Source organism: Engystomops pustulosus, chromosome 3 (assembly GCF_040894005.1).
Source record: "Engystomops pustulosus chromosome 3, aEngPut4.maternal, whole genome shotgun sequence".
NCBI lineage: Eukaryota > Metazoa > Chordata > Amphibia > Anura > Leptodactylidae > Engystomops > Engystomops pustulosus.
The window spans coordinates 38004851-38021053 of record NC_092413.1 but is presented as its reverse complement, the minus strand read 5'-3'; the positions used below and the strand labels follow the sequence as shown (position 1 = coordinate 38021053).

The 16203-nt window shown below is 40.4% G+C and overlaps 1 protein-coding gene across 2 annotated transcripts in view; it reads right to left on the bottom strand.

Annotated features, from left to right (window-relative positions):
- FERMT1 (FERM domain containing kindlin 1) overlaps positions 1–1272 on the bottom strand; it is a 41194-nt gene extending 39922 nt beyond the window's left edge. Inside the window, exon 1 of one of the 2 annotated variants that reach the window (XM_072140499.1) lies at positions 1085–1272. The gene's annotated coding sequence lies outside the window, so the exon portion shown is untranslated. The other variant, XM_072140498.1, reaches the window with a different exon arrangement.
- Positions 1273–16203: the final 14931 nt, after the last annotated feature.

The following is a 16203-nucleotide window of genomic DNA, read 5'->3' as shown; positions in this document are numbered from 1 at the left end:
TCCTTAAACGGTTGCAGAAGACATTTCCTAACTATATTTTAGAGATAAACTATAGCTATAACTTTTCCAATGAATGTATTCACATAATTGGAGCCTCAGGCCTAAACATTGCCAGTGACTACTTGAAAAGTGGATCATAAAATGACAAATATAATTGTAGGCTATAACTATAGCTATAATACAACTGTATATAGGATGAATAAAAAACATATAAAATTCAGTCTATAAAGGCTGTTAGGACACAGAAAATTTGTATAAAAATAGACTAGCACAAACAGAAGTTGTTCTAAAGATGAAAGTTTCTGCAGCAACATGCAGGTACGTGACAAAGCTCAACTACTTCAATACTAACAATCAAGTCATATGGAGTCTGTACTATAAGGTTAATGCACCATTAAAAGTTCTTAATCAACATTGTTATTCTGGCCGGTGATGATGTTGACCAAGATCGCCCTTTTCAGTAATCAATGGAGACCCCCATTGACCTAAAACTCATCACCTATTCACACATACTAACATAATGTAGTCATGTGTCCATCAAGTTCAGCCTATTATTCTACAGAATTGTTCTAGAATATTGGAGATTTAACATATTATATGATGGAATAATTTATGAGAATCTGACGTCTAGATCTAGATGATAGCGCAGCTATTATTTTAAATGTTAAAAAAATAATGGAATATGGACATAATAAAGGCACAATGTAAAATAAAGTATACACATACAAAGTTACAGTAGTGCCTCGAAACGACTAAACCAGCAGTGACCTGAGAATGACAATTAGAAGCTGCCACCAACAATCAGTTCCAAAGAGGATCCTGTAGACCCTTCCCATAACTAGACATTCTCCTCTAGATATTATGGAAGGATTGAGCCCAATAATGAATGATTCTGAGGATCTGGAAGTGTTCTCACCTTGGTTTCCTGTGTTCTGTACTGTGCAATGTGTCCACCTGGATTCCCAAGAGAACAGGAACAAACAGTTGAGGTAAGCAGCAATTCTTACTCTCCACCCAACTGTGACGAGGACAAGAGGAGCGAAGGGGGCAGGTTAGAAGTTAAAACAAAGTGCCCTCCACTTACTATTCAATGTCCCGCCCAAGATTTCTGGAACAAGCAAGCATGTCTGCAGGTAACAGCATGTCAAAGATGAGGCTTCACCTTAGCAGCCAGCCATGAATTCTGTCGACTCCTTTTTACGTGTATTTTCCCTGGTCTAAGCACTCATCCCGAATACTTGTGAACATTTCACAAATTCCTTCCAAGAACTCTACCATTTGCCAAGTTTGCATGAGTTGCAAACAATGCGGCGTGTGATCTACTAAGAGCACAAAGCCCTATCCTGCAGGCAAGGGCTTTACGATTGGACTTTGCTACCTGAGGGCTGCGTTCCTTTGTGTATTGTCAAATTAACTCTTTCACTTCATACGTCATTACAATACAGTCATCTCACTCGCTGCTAGGATTACTTTCTTGTGCAAAAAAGGGTTTTCTGAGCCGCATAAGATATTTTTTTGGGGGATAGGCTGTTTGTTATTATGAAACGTTTTAGCTATAATTTTTATTAAAATCTTATGACAATATTTATATTTAATACTGGAGGGAAATAGAAGTGAAAGGTTTTAAGAAAATGATCCCCAGTCTTTAAGTAATTAGGGAATGGCTGGATCCCAAAAAATTATTATCTGCCTTAATTTTATGCGTGGCTGTGAAGAAATTCAGGAAAATACAGCATAAGGCATAAAGGGAAAAAAGTGTACCTAAAGGGAACCTGTCACCACATTTTTCTCAAATACAGCTAGTGACATGGAGCCCTGTAAGCTAACTGACACTTTTCTTTTAGCTAAAAACTGTTTTTCTCGGATCCCCATAAAATCAAATGTATAACCTTGCCTGGTATCCAGGGATATCTAAAGTGAGTCAGATGGGGCGTGCCCTCCTCATTCAGCAATAATTTCATGTGACTAGGGTGACATCAACTAAGGTCCTCTAGCTTCCTTACATTACCAAACTGTGCCCCATGCATATATCTGATCACATGAAATCACAGCATGCCTGCATGGAGTTCTACTCCTCCCCATCCTCTATGCAGGCTGCTGTTATTTCATTTGATCATATATATGCATGGGGTATAGTTTGCTAATGTTAGGAGGACCTTAGATGATGTTGTCTTGGTCACATGACATTATTACTGAATGCTGAGAAGGTATGGGAAGGAGCTTCAAGATTCAGCCCTAGGAGGTCACACCCTATTTGACTCACTCTCCCTCAATACCTGAAGAACCAAGAATATAAATTTGATTTTATGGGGATCTGAGGGAAATCATTATTAGCTAAAAGAAAGGTGTCAATTAGTTAATAGGGCTCTATGGGAACCCATCACCTGTATTTGTGAAACATGTGGTGATAGGTTCTCTTTATGTACACATTATTCCACTAAATGTTTCCTACATTACTCTCACCTTATGACATGATCATGATTATTTTTTTGTAAAAAGGCATTTTTTATATAAAAGAAAGACTGGTATTCCAAAGTTCAAGTGTTTGGGTGTATAGTTATGAGCTTTTGGGGTGATCTACTACAAGGAAACATTAGGATTAAATTAACTAAAGCCCCTGCGCCAGTTTTCTGTCAGATTTTGCACGTTCTTTTAGGTGCAAACCACTTGCACGGTTATTTAAAAAGTGCCAGCGCCAGATATGTGTCCCACGCAACCCTTTTGTGGTGCGGCTGCACTATTCTTCATGCAACACAAATTTCTGCACCGAAAGGGGCGTTCCGGTGCTCAGTCGGACTGTGCGCCAGATTTAACATGCAAAGTCCATGTTAAAAATGTGTCAAAGGTGCACCAAAAAAAAGTGGTGCACTCTGTCTTGGCAGTGCAGAGGGCACCAGATTCATGCAGAATGGGTGCCAGAAATCACATATCTGGTGCACCCTGTATATTACACAGGCAAACTGTACATAGTTAGTAAATGTGCCCCGCTGTGATAACCTGTAATTTTAACCTTTACCCAAAATCTAGAAATACCATCTTTGTTTCACACCATCCCAATAAGACATCAGAAAGAATCCCCATCCACCTAGTGATTGACAGCCTAAAAAACACACATACATACAGCGTAAGCTGTCAATCAGCCTGTGTGGGTGTGGTTATCAGGACTTTCATTACCTCCTAGGAGTCCTGTTAAGATTTATTCAGTTTGTACCCCTAATTCCTGCTCAAAATCACATAATTCGATATTATTAACAAAGCTATGACTCTTATGACTGTATTGCATGTAGGCCTAGTAACATTGTAATTAGTTCAGTAAAACATTTCTTCCCAAGTTATTTTTCCTACATTGCTATAACCTACAGGTATTAGTAAATCATAGGTTATGCTGTCCATGGTTCACCTCTGGAATGTGATTACCACACTGCTAGATTTATTCTTCTGGATTATTTCCTCATATCAGCTATAGGTAACATATACAGTAATCTATGGAATGTACCTCCCTATAACAAACAGTCGAATACTACATCACAAAGCCATAAATAATGCAATGCTAGAAAGAAGATTATAATTTAAAAAAAAATGGTTGGCCTCATGATTTTTCTTTAAAGCACATCTACCACCAGGATGAAGGACTGTAAACTAAGTGTGCTGACATACTGATGGCAGGATCTGCCCTTCTTTTAGCTTCTTATGCCTTTGCTTTTACAAAAAAAAAGGCCTTTAAAATTGTGCAGCCTGATGGGCACCCGCCTCCATAGGTGTTAATGGAGCCTGGAGCCCCTACGGATCATTTGCATAATTTTTAAAGCCCTTTTTTCTTAAAAACAAGGGCACATAAAGCATAAAGAAGAGCATATCCTGTCAGAGGGGTTACATACCAGTATGTCAGTGTGCTTGGTTTACAGTTCTTCATCCTGGTGGTAGATGTCCTTTAAAGACGCCCAGATTGGTTTATATAAAAAGAAGTACTATCACTTCTGTTCCAATGCCTAGACTCTCCCCTTGCCCTATATCCTCATTGGTGGAGTGGGAGAAGGTAAGTAAAGTTTTATTATTTTATTATTTAATTGGGGAGCTGTATATAGATTCATTACTAGCAACATTTACTTTAAAATTGTGATGAGGGTCCCCACCAGTTTGGGACCCCCACCACCACCACCAAATCTTCGCCTATTGTAATGTAGTAAGAACTTTCCATAACATGTTTGTGCGTATACCACAATCCAGACATGAGCCGTGGGTTGCAGACAGGCTTAACCGAGTCATAATTAAAAATATCTTGTGTATTGTATCTCAGATTACTTACCTGAATTATTGTGCCAAACTGATATTAACATCCTGAGTCGCAGCAGCATGAGGTGATATGATGATGTCAGTGTTTTTCTACTACTCCGATGAGTATTCACACCCTCAACAGCCATGTCTAATGAGTAAAGACCCGGGACATGAGAGTGTTGTAACCACTGAGGAAGTGTGAGTAACTCATTCATCACAATTGCTCATCAAACTCTATGAGTAATGATGGTTAAGAAATGCTGCATGACCATCAGCTGAGTACAGAAACCCATGAAAAACAAATAAGAGTAAGTGTAACATAATACAGGATACTACTATTTACAGAGTAAACCCAACATACTGAGGCACACTACCTACTATATGTGTTCAGTGTGAGAATGTGCCGGATGGATATGGTGCAAGTTCTCTGATTTCTGCAGATCTGACTTTGGTTCCTTGATTTGAAAATCAGAGAAGAATGAAAGGAATATATCCTGAGTGTGCCACAAAAAATTAAAAGAATTAAAAAAACATGACCAAATATATCATAAAACTATTAGAAGTTTTATACTTCTCGAAAGAGAAAGCAATATTTAGCTTTTGGATTAAATTAATGGAAAACATAAGTTTGCGAAAATGTCATTGTCTGAATAAGTGGCCATGTGGCCTTGAGCATCAATTACAGTTGGACATCAATGTTTCATGCTGTTCACAAGCTTAGTTGTCCCATCTAGGAAAACATATTTACATATTTCCCAGAATCCCCTAGTGAAAGATCAATGGCTATAAGTCTCCACAAGCCAAGTCAAAATCTTCTCCTACGCTGTACTGAAAAGATGCAACCACATGCAAAAAGAGCTGTCTACAGTTAGGAATTTGTTCTTTCTGGATTAGATGGTTTGGCTTTAATCCCACATCATGTCATTAGGGTTACTGAAAGTCATGCTTGATGGTAAGGGGGCTGCCTTACAAGGTAGCAAAAGAGGTGTGGTTTTGTTTGTCCCATCTAGGAAAAGCTATTTCCCAAAATCTGCGGAGACATGGCATCCCACTTGTTACATTTGTGCCAAAGTCTTCTTCTGTTTGCGGAGTGCAGCTTTGGTGGCATTAATTTTCCTCTATGTTGTGTGTGTGAACTGTGGCTAAGGTTGCTGATGTGTTGGGATGGATTGAGCCACACCCAGCTCTCTGCAGCCCAGCCCTGTCCAGCAAGGGTTACTAAAGTGATGGACAGCCGATTCAGTCTGCTGCTGGGGGCGGCATCTAGGAACTCATTTATATATCTGCCCAGTTACATTATACCTTTGCTGATTCTACTAGTCTCCTCATACCATTTCCTATTACCTTATGTAATTACCTTGCTTTTCTGTATATTTGACCTCTGCTATGTTTACTCAACCTCTCCCTACTCAACTGATTCTGTGCCTCTGCCATATTGGTTTTGACTCTGTTCTATCCGACTACACTTGTTTGTTTGTCTGTATCTGTTGTTTGTCCCTCTGTGTCCTTCTGATTACACTGGTCTGTCTCTGGCTTCATTTTACCTGTCCACTCCAGCATCCAGCAGCTGCCAGACGAAGTGAATTCTTCCTATCCACTTGCCCCACACAACATAATATTCCACTAGAATTTACACATTACATTATCTCAAAAGTGCCCTCACATCTTGTAATATACCCCTTATTGTGGCTCCAACATAATAACCACCAATTATGGCCCCCACAGTATATGGCATTTTAACCCATCACTTGTGGCCCTCACACTTAGTAATGCCCCCACATTGTGTGATACACCATATAAAATTCCCTAAATGTGCCCTGTTATGTAATAAGGCCATCCACACTTACAATATAATATTACCCCCTCATTGTGGTCAAAATTCACCCTAATAATTCCCAATGTAATTTACCCCCACACCAAATAATGTCTACTAAATGCCCCTACTTACTGATGATTACTGATGACTACTTACTAGCAGTAGTATCTTTCTTTAGCCCAAAAGTTGGGAGGTATGGTGTGAGGTGTAAAATTTTGGTCAGAGGCCTTCTTTAACCCCTTAACGACCTTGCCCTTTTTCAGTTTTCATTTTTTACTCCCCACCTTCTAAAATCCATAACTTTTTAATTTTTCCATGTACAGAGCTGTGTGAGGGCCTGTTTTCTTTGTAACAAATTGTGCTTCATAGTGACATTATTTAATATTCCAGCCATGTATTGGGAAGCGGGAAAATATTCCAAATGCAGTTCACAGCGTTTTCTTGTGGGCTTGGATTTTACAGCTTTCATTGAGCACTCCGAATGACATTTCTACTTTATTCTTTGGGTCGGTATGATCACGGAGATACCAAATTTATACAGGTTTTATAATGTTTTCATACATTTACAAAAATTAAAACCTCTTGTACTAAAAAAAAATTCTTCATTTTGCCATCTTCTCGCACTGTTTACAATTTGTATTGTTTATTTATAACAGTACTAGGGAAAGGGGGTGATTTGAATTTTTAGGGTTTTTTTATTACATTTTTTTTGCTTGACATTTTTTTATTTATTTATTTTTACTTTTTTCAGACCCCCTGGGTACTTTAAACCTAGGTTGTCTGATTGATCCTGCCATATACTGCCATACTATAGCATGTATAGTATAAACATCATTTATTACAATCGTCAAATCGCACATTGTAATACATGATCTAAAATCAGACAGCCTTGGGTCTTTGTATGACCCGAGGCTGTCATGGCAATGGATCGCCGTGACTTCACAGGGGGCGGCAATCAAATCCCATATGGGATTTTAATTGCCTCTGGTAACTTTGCCGCCAGCTTTGCCCATGAGCCCTCTCCATACACCCGCAGCCAATGTGTGACGTACAGACACGTCACATGTCGGTAAGGGGTTAAGTTAATCCATCACTCTCCATGTTTCTCCTCTGCCTCTCCTCTCTGCCAGTCCCTCCACTTTTGTACAATAAATTCAATATTAACCATGACTTTCAAAGCAGTCCACAAACTTTCCAATGTATATGTCTCAGACTTAATAAGCCAAATACCCTCCTACATGTAATCTCAGATTCTTCAAGACCTCCACCTTCATTCTCCTACTATCCCCTCTTCTCACAACCATCTTCAGGACTTCTCCATGGAGCATCATGTCAGACTGTCCCCCACCTTCCAAACATTCAAACATGATCTGAAAACCCATCTATTTAGGATCAGCTACAAAACACAATGGGGGTCATTTACTAAGGGCCCGAATCGCGGTTTTCCGTCGCGTTACCCGAATATTTCCGATTTGCGCCGTTTCTCCCTGAATTGCCCCAGGATTTTGGCACACGCGATCGGATTGTGGCCGTTAGAAAACCCAACGGATTCGGAAACAACGCCGTATTTAAAAAAAAAAGTGTTGCTTGATACGCACTTACCTGCACCCAGGGAAGGACGGTGAACTTCAGTGTACTCCGACGGACTTCAGCGCAGCAGCGACACCTGGTGGACATCGGGTGCACTACCTTAGTGAATCGCCGGAAGACCCGAATCCTCCACTGAGAACGCGCCGCTGGATCGCGACAGGACCGGGTAAGTAAATCTGCCCCAATAACTGCACTGCTCAGCTCCCTCACCCAGTCTGTACATCTACCCTCCCATATAGATTGTGAGACCTCACGGCCAGGGTGCTCCTTCTACTTTTTCAAGTTCAATTCTGCTTTCTATCATTAGTATTTTCATTTGCTTGTATCTTATGTAATGTATGTGAACCCCTTATTGATTGTACAGCACCAGGGAATTACTGGTCCTCTATAAATAATAATAATAAAATTACCAATGGCCACAACATACACCATGACTGCTATGGTCTGTATCTGGTTTTGGTACGCAATCATCTTCATACTTTATATATTATATGCCTGGAAACTCTGTGTAAATGCTGAATGAGCACATATTGCAAGAGATCAAAAATGTCCATTACTATCTCCAGAGACAATAGAGAAAGACATCTCACCAGGATAGAAAAGAACCAGAAGCCTCTATGGTGCGGGTGCACAAGAAGAAAAGAATACAAGGTGGAAGAAGGTCATTTTTAAAATTGCTTAGTGAAATTTTAACAGCATTTACTATCATTTCAGTAACAAAATCAAATCTCTTAATAATCTTGTAATCATGTAATCTTGAATAAAAATGAATTTGGCCTCCTTCATTATTTTGCAGTTTCACTATGGAACACTAGAGGGCACTGCTGCTCTTGTCATAAAATTGTGATCTCATGATTGACATGAACATTTCCAGTTCTGTAGGTACATTTGCTTAAAATTTACTATTTTGCTGCTCAAAATATATTTTAAAACATACAATGCAGGTCAAACAGCTGTTGATGTTGATGAACATAGAAAGAACAAGATGCTTGTGCCCTTAACCAACAGGAACCGGACACTATTGTAAAACCTAATGATCCACTGAAGGGGGAACACCCATTACAGAGGTCATTATAATAATAATTCTTTATTTATATAGCGTCTACAGATTACGCAGCGCTGCACAAATCATGACAAACTGGTCCCTATCCCCATGGGGCTCACAATCTAAACAACCTACCAGTATGTTTTTTTTTTTTTTTGGAGTGTGGAGGAAACCGGAGGACCCGAAGGAAAACCACTCAAACAAGGAGAGAACATGCAAACTCTTTGCAGATGTTGACCTGGGTCGGACTCGAACCCAGGACTCCAGCGCTGCAAGGCTTTAGTGCTACCCACTCAGCCACCGTGCTAAAAAAGGCAATATCCCATGTAGCTCATCTCTCTATAAGTATCATAGAAATATGTGTCATCATTTTCATTTCAGCCTCATGCCTTTCCCTAATAACTCCATCCAGGTCTCTGCTGTTACTGTATCAAAGGCCACTGAATGGCACCACAGCACCAGGAGCAATTAAATAATTCCCCAATTATTACTACTGTTAGCCTCATGTATGCGTGTAGGATATTATGAGGGAAATGGGAGATGGAAGTAATTCCAAGTTTGTATGATGCCCGCATGGCAAGATATAATCAAATCCAAATTTTGAGGCATAAAGGTATTGTCAAAGGACATTAACATACACCGAGCCTTCTTCATGTCATCACAGCCAGGGGGGCTAAGAAGTGGATTTTGGAATCCTTCTTAGGTGGAAATTTCCCTACAGAAAATGGTCATCTTTTGGGGATCCCTAGTGGATAGATTGATCACTTATTTCTGCTTCCCCAGGCACCAGACTTATAACATCACTTAAAGGGAACCTACCACTTAAAAGTGGTAGGTTTTACACACATATACATGGCACCAGCTCAGGGTGAGCTGGTGCCGGAGCAAGTTATATTAACTTATATCTCGGCACCGAGCTTTCCGGTACACACGCGCCTGCGCAACTTAGCATGGGGAAACAGGCCGTGCTAAGTTGCGCAGGTGCACGTGTGCCAGAGAGCTCAGTGACGTCACCGAATCTCTCGGGCACTTCAGAACCCGGCGCACACACGGGCACGCGCATGATACGCCGTGCCCTGGTGCGATGCGCCGAGATATAAGTTAATATAACTTATAAATCGGCGATAGGGGCTTTATTCTACTAATAAAAATATGCTCCGCCACCAGCTCACCCTGAGTTGGGGCCATGTATATGTGTGCAAAAACTACCATTTTTAAGTGGTAGGTTTCCTTTAATCTATTAAGTTCTGTTTTTTAATTCCTTTTATTTGATACAACTGTTTATTATTATAATGTATGTATATGTCTGTTTATTTCATGTTATTCTTTAGTATGATAAACCCTTTGTAAGCACTGTCATTATTGATATTAAAACTACAATTTAATAAGAGCCTTCTGACAATTCCATAAACTCCGAAGAGACGTTACCTGAACCAATTGCTTAACTCGTGAATGTTATGGAAGTATTTGGGCATTGTCTATGGAAGTTGTCTTGTCAGTCTCATATGACGAGTGTTGGCAGCTAAAATTGGTTAGGATTTGGAAGGCAGATGTCAGGATCATGGGTAGTGGACCCACTCAACCACCACGGACAATGACATAAGTTGACACCTGGGACAGGAGTCTAAGTGGTACCCGGTGTTCACCAGAGCCCGCTGCAAAGTGAATGGGACTTGCTGCGGCGGGATACCACCAGGTCGTTCAACAAGGCGAGGTACAGAATCGTGAGGCAGAGATGGAGTCGTGGACAGGCAGGAGGTCAGGACAGGCAGCGCAGGATCAGAGTCGGGGATGTAGCGGAAGGTCAGGACAGGAGGCAGAGGAACGAAGTCAGGAACGGAATGTAGGTCACAACGGGAAATCACTATAAATGCTCAGGGAGACAGGGAGACAAGCTTTTTCTAAGGCACGAGGCTCAAAGCTCCGGCAGAGGATACAGGGAGATGCAGTCCATTTATTAGGGCAGTCGGCCAGCAGCACCAATTAGCAGTGCGCTAGACTTTAAAAAAAAAAACAAACCGGCGCAGGCGCACTAAGAGACGGGGATGTGCATGCCAGAACACAGGAGACACCGCTGGAGCCGGGAGAGGTGAGTGTCGGGGCTGTTGGGGCACAGAGCGGCACACGGGTGCGCGTGACCCGTGACATGGGTCGCAGAAGCACCCGTGACAGCAAAGAGCTGTCAGAGGATGGTCCAGTGTGATCCAGCAGGCTCCCTTCCTGATCCATAATCCTGGCCCCCTCCTCCTCCTTGTATTGAGGTTTCTCCATATATTTTGGTCCCTTATCCTCCTTATATTGTTGCCCCTCCTACCTATAATGTGACTCCCTCCTTCTCCCTATAATCTGGCCCCCTCCTACCCCCTTCTAATATTATGCCCCCCTCCCTTTTCTTGTACTGTACTCTAGACCTATAGAATGCACCAGTTGTTGTATTCTCCCTTAATAATGTGGAGTTTTGGCATAACCTCTCAGGACATAAGTCAGATAAATCTCATATAGTGATGGAAACCCAAAAAATTTAAAAAGTATGGGATGAGGATGATAAAAACATTTCTAGAAATGCTCAGTTAATAATGCCAGACTGACTTGCTGAATGTTTGCATTCCAATTATAATATAAAGTTACTATCCAGTGTTTCTGTCTGATCCGCGCTCCTTCCTGGATTACAGCTGGAATTCTGTATCTCTGTGTATGTATCCATCATTCTATACCGCCATCTACTGGCAGACCTCATTATTACACTCTGTGTGTGAAAACCATTTCAAATAGTCTCCTTAAAGGAAACCTACCTACATAGGAAGTGAAGGAGAGACGCGCGCATGGTAAGCGCCGAGCGCGTACCTCCCTGCGCCGGCTATACAGATTAAAAAGTGTTTTAAACCGCGATACCGCGGTTTAAAACACTAACAAAAATAAGCACCGGCACCAGCTTACCCTGAGCTGGTGCTCGGTGTTTTCTTCTGAAACCTGCCACTTCAAGTGGTAGGTTTCCTTTAAAGGAAAAATATTTGTCACAATGAAGTTTCAAATCTTAAATAAAATGTGTGAGCTGTTGTCTAATGTTGCATGTTTTTTTATGGAGTCATTTTGAAAAAATATTGAAAAATTTTTGTTCACTGAAGAACACATTGCAGATACTTCCATACATCTGCTAACTTATCCGAAGACACGAGTGCAGAACGGTGTTCTTCACAATAGTATGTGAAGAACAATATGTGTGAAGATTCTTCACACATATTGTTCTTCACATACTATTATTAAAAATACCTTTCTGCACTAATGTCTTCTGATAAGTTAGCAGATGTATGGAAGTATCTGCAATGTGTTCTTCACTGTGTTCACTGTGTTCTTCACTTAAATGATCCTTAATGATCCTGTGTTCACTGTGTTCTTTGCGTTCTTCACTGTGTTTCCTTAAGTGAAAGCTCGTTCTTGAGCAGGCGAAATACCCGTCCAAGCAACGAGCCGTTTCGAGTATGCTAATACTCGAACGAGCATCAAGCTCGGACGAGTATAGTCGCTCATCTCTACATGACACCTGTTGGCACAGGTATTAAAGACGTGTGTGCACTGCGATTGTGGCACACGCGACCCTTTTGTGCTGCCAGCTGCACTGGGTTCCCTGCCAAACCAATTAGAGGGCGTACCTAATTCGGCTGAGCGCCGTATTGAACTTTCAAATTTTGTGGCACGCCCCATGTTAAAGATGTACCACAAAAAATATGGTGAACTCTGTCGGACCTGAGCGGGGAAGTGACAAATTCATGATTTTAGGAGCACAATCTTAGTAAATCGCCGCACACAGCATTAAAGACGGACAATGCACTTTCAGTGAACTCCGGTGACCCTGTAAGTAAATACTTACATATACTAAAGTGCCACAAACAGGAATTTGATACCACCAACAATTTATATTTTATTTAGGATTATCCATACAAATGGCTCACCCTGTACATTGTACAAAAAAAAAAAACCTGTGTGTTAGTATATCCCCTTCATCACTGACATCACTGCTTCCTATCTCTAAGTTGATATAGACCCTCTGGCTTAATGGGTCCCATAGTGGCTACCACGCCTTGGTTGTTACACCCATGATTCTGGTACGTATGTAAGTAGCTAGTTTCTAATGCAGTATATCTGTACTGATTTTGTTCTTCTACTGTTTTATTATTGTGCACTTAGCCTTGTTATGGTGCTGTATTGATGCTCTGTGCTTGGTTCTATTTTTACATCCATGTTATAAGCTTAGTTCTGGTGCTGTATTTATATTATGAATTTGGTCCTGGACCCATATTGTTATGGTGCTGGTATTCATATTTGAGCTTGGTTCTAGCACGGTTTTTATTTCAATAGCTTGGATCTAGTTTTGTCTTGTACTTGTATCTGGTTCTGTATGTACGTGTTCGGTTCTGATGCTCTATGTATACTGATTTTGTTCTGGTGCTGTATTAATATTAATCAGTTGGTTCTTCTGCTGTGTCAGTATTATGTACTTGTTTCTGGCTCTGTATGTTGGCAAATGTTTATGGTTCTTAAATGGGACTGGCACCTGGGACTGGTATTGAGGCATTGATATCTTCTGGAGGTCCAATGCATAGTGGGTACAGAAAGTATTCAGACCTCTTTATTTTTTCATTCTTTGTTTCATTGCAGTCAATTGGTAAGATCATTTTTTTAAATCTTGCTAATTAATGAAGGCTCTGCCCCCACCTTGACAGAAAAAAATGAAATGTAGATATTTTAAAGTCTAATTTATGTAACAGGAATAACTGAAATCTCACATGTTCATAAGTATTCACCTTTTCAGCTAGTGCAGCCATGAGCTAGTACTCATGGTGCTACTGCACCCACATAGTAGGGCACATTTACTAAGGGCTTTGCAACGCACTTTAGTCAGACTGTTCACCTTCTTCATGGCTAAAACGCCTTGCACAGGTATTTTAGAAGTGTCTGCGCTGAGATTGTGTCGCATGCGACCCTTTTTGTGGCGCGGCTGTGCTGGCCTCCATGGGACACAAATTACTGGGTGTGCCATTGGACGATCCAACTAATTTGCGCAGGATTTAACTTTCAAATAGTGTTGCAAACCCCAGCACTTACATGCACCACTAAAAAGATGGTGAACTCTGTCGGACCTGAGCGGTGAAGTGACACATTCATGATTTCGGAAGAACGATCTTAGTGAGTCGCTGCACGCTGCATTATAGTCAGACAATGCACTTTCTGTGAACTCCAGTGACCTTGTAAGTAAATGTGCCCCAGTGTGCACATACAATGTGGGTGCAGTAGCACCATCCCTAGCGCCACTAGTGTATGACATACATTCATGCATCATATTGCGGTTTGATGAAGGCCTGAAAACCCAAAACTTGGCGTGGTACTGCTGTATGAAACAAAGTTTTGCCAGAATAAAAACACAAATATCGATGACTTTGTGCTCAGTCTCTATTTAAACCTACTATACATACTATATTCTATATATTCTGCTACAATCTCACATCACCATCTTTCTTAGAACGGTGTAGGCGGAGCCAGTCGGCCAAGGAGCGTGCATAAATTACTTAAAGGTCAGCAGAGCGCCTCGGGCTCATTTGGATTGTTAAAAAACGTTATTTATACTAAATCCTGTACTTCTAAAAGATACAAAAAGAAGGTTACTGACTATGGGGAACTATAAGCATCTACCATTAGGTAATCGGATGGTAGATGTCCTTGAATGGGGAGACTCCAGACCCCTGGAAATATACAGTTCATATACTGTATAGTGATATTCCATGATATAGCAGGCCGTCCAATTTGTGGATCTCCCTATTAATCGCCTCTTGTACAATAATAACATTTTCCCAGCTTCAAAGATATGTGGTCACATGACACATCAACAAAGATGTAAGGGTACAAGAGCCGGCAGCTTCTTTGTTTGAAGGAGGACAAAACCAGAGCAGATCTGACACATGAAAGTGCACTGACCATTTCTCACTTTCGTTTCCCTCCCTCTACAATTGTCGGACTTTGAAATGTGATCCAATTTAATTTGCAGCCTAGGATTAACGTTTTTTTTAAAAGACATACAAAGAAAGCAGATTTTTTTCCCCTCCCTTTAATTCTCTTCTAATTGCCTAGAGTTGACTTTTTGTAGGAATCAGTTTTCTGTGGTGTCATTGAGAATATTGATTGTTCCCAGGGAGTATATAATCCTGTTATGTCTAATTGCAGATATCCTAATATAAATGTAGCATCAGCTGACAGAACCTCGAGACCCAAACACTCCCAGTACTAAACTTCTGGTTATATTTCAAGAGTAATCGATCACAAATATCGCACCGGCCTCAGTTCTGATCCTCTGAATAGATCCTTAAGGATATGCAGCACAGATACAGATAGTTCGAATCCCACCCAGGTCAACATCTGCAAAGAGTTTGTATGTTCTCTCCGTGTTTCCTCCGGGTCCTCCGGTTTCCTCCCACACTCCAAAACATACTGTCAGGTTGTTTAGATTGTGAGCCCCATGGGGACAGGGACCAATTTGGCATGCTTTGTGCAGCGCTGCGTAATCTGTGTGTGCTATGTAAATAAAAGAATTATTATTATAGTTTTTCAAATTATATTTGGGGGAATTTGTCCGAAGATTACTGTACACTAGAAGAAACTAAGCCCCATAAGATAATTCTGCATGGGGGCCCCCTTTCCCCTTAAATAAATACATAGTTGTACACTCAGTTTTATACAATCACACTCATTTATATAATCATATATATACACACACATGTATACACTCTTACACACATACATACATTTATATACTTATACATACAATATTTAAATATAATATACACACACATACAGTATATACATATTCTATACACAGAAAGTATATAATCAAATACACACAGTATAGACACATTTGATACACACATACAGTATATATACATCATCTATTTACATATACATTATATGCACACTATATACACACACACATACATACAGTATTTTTATATCATCTACTTACAGATACAGTATATACACATCTGATATTCACACATTTAAAGTATATACACACCATATACAGGCAGTCCCCGGGTTACGTACAAGATAGGGTCTGGAGGTTTGTTCTTAAGTTGAATTTGTATGCAAGTCGAAACTATATATTTTATCATTGTAGATCCAGACAAAAAAATTTTGGCCCCAGTGACAATTTGAGTTTAAACAATTTTTGCTGCAATGGGACCAAGAATTATCAATATAGCTTCATTACAGACACTTTACAGCTGATTATTTCAATCTGGGACTATAGTAAAGCATTCAGAAAGCTTCACCAGAAGTCAGAGGGGTCTGTCTGTAACTATGGATTGTCTGTAAGTCGGGTGTCCTTAAGTAGGGGACCGCCTGTACAGATACTTACAGCATATACACATCATATACACACACATACAGCATATACATACATTTATACACTCATCATACACACATGTATATG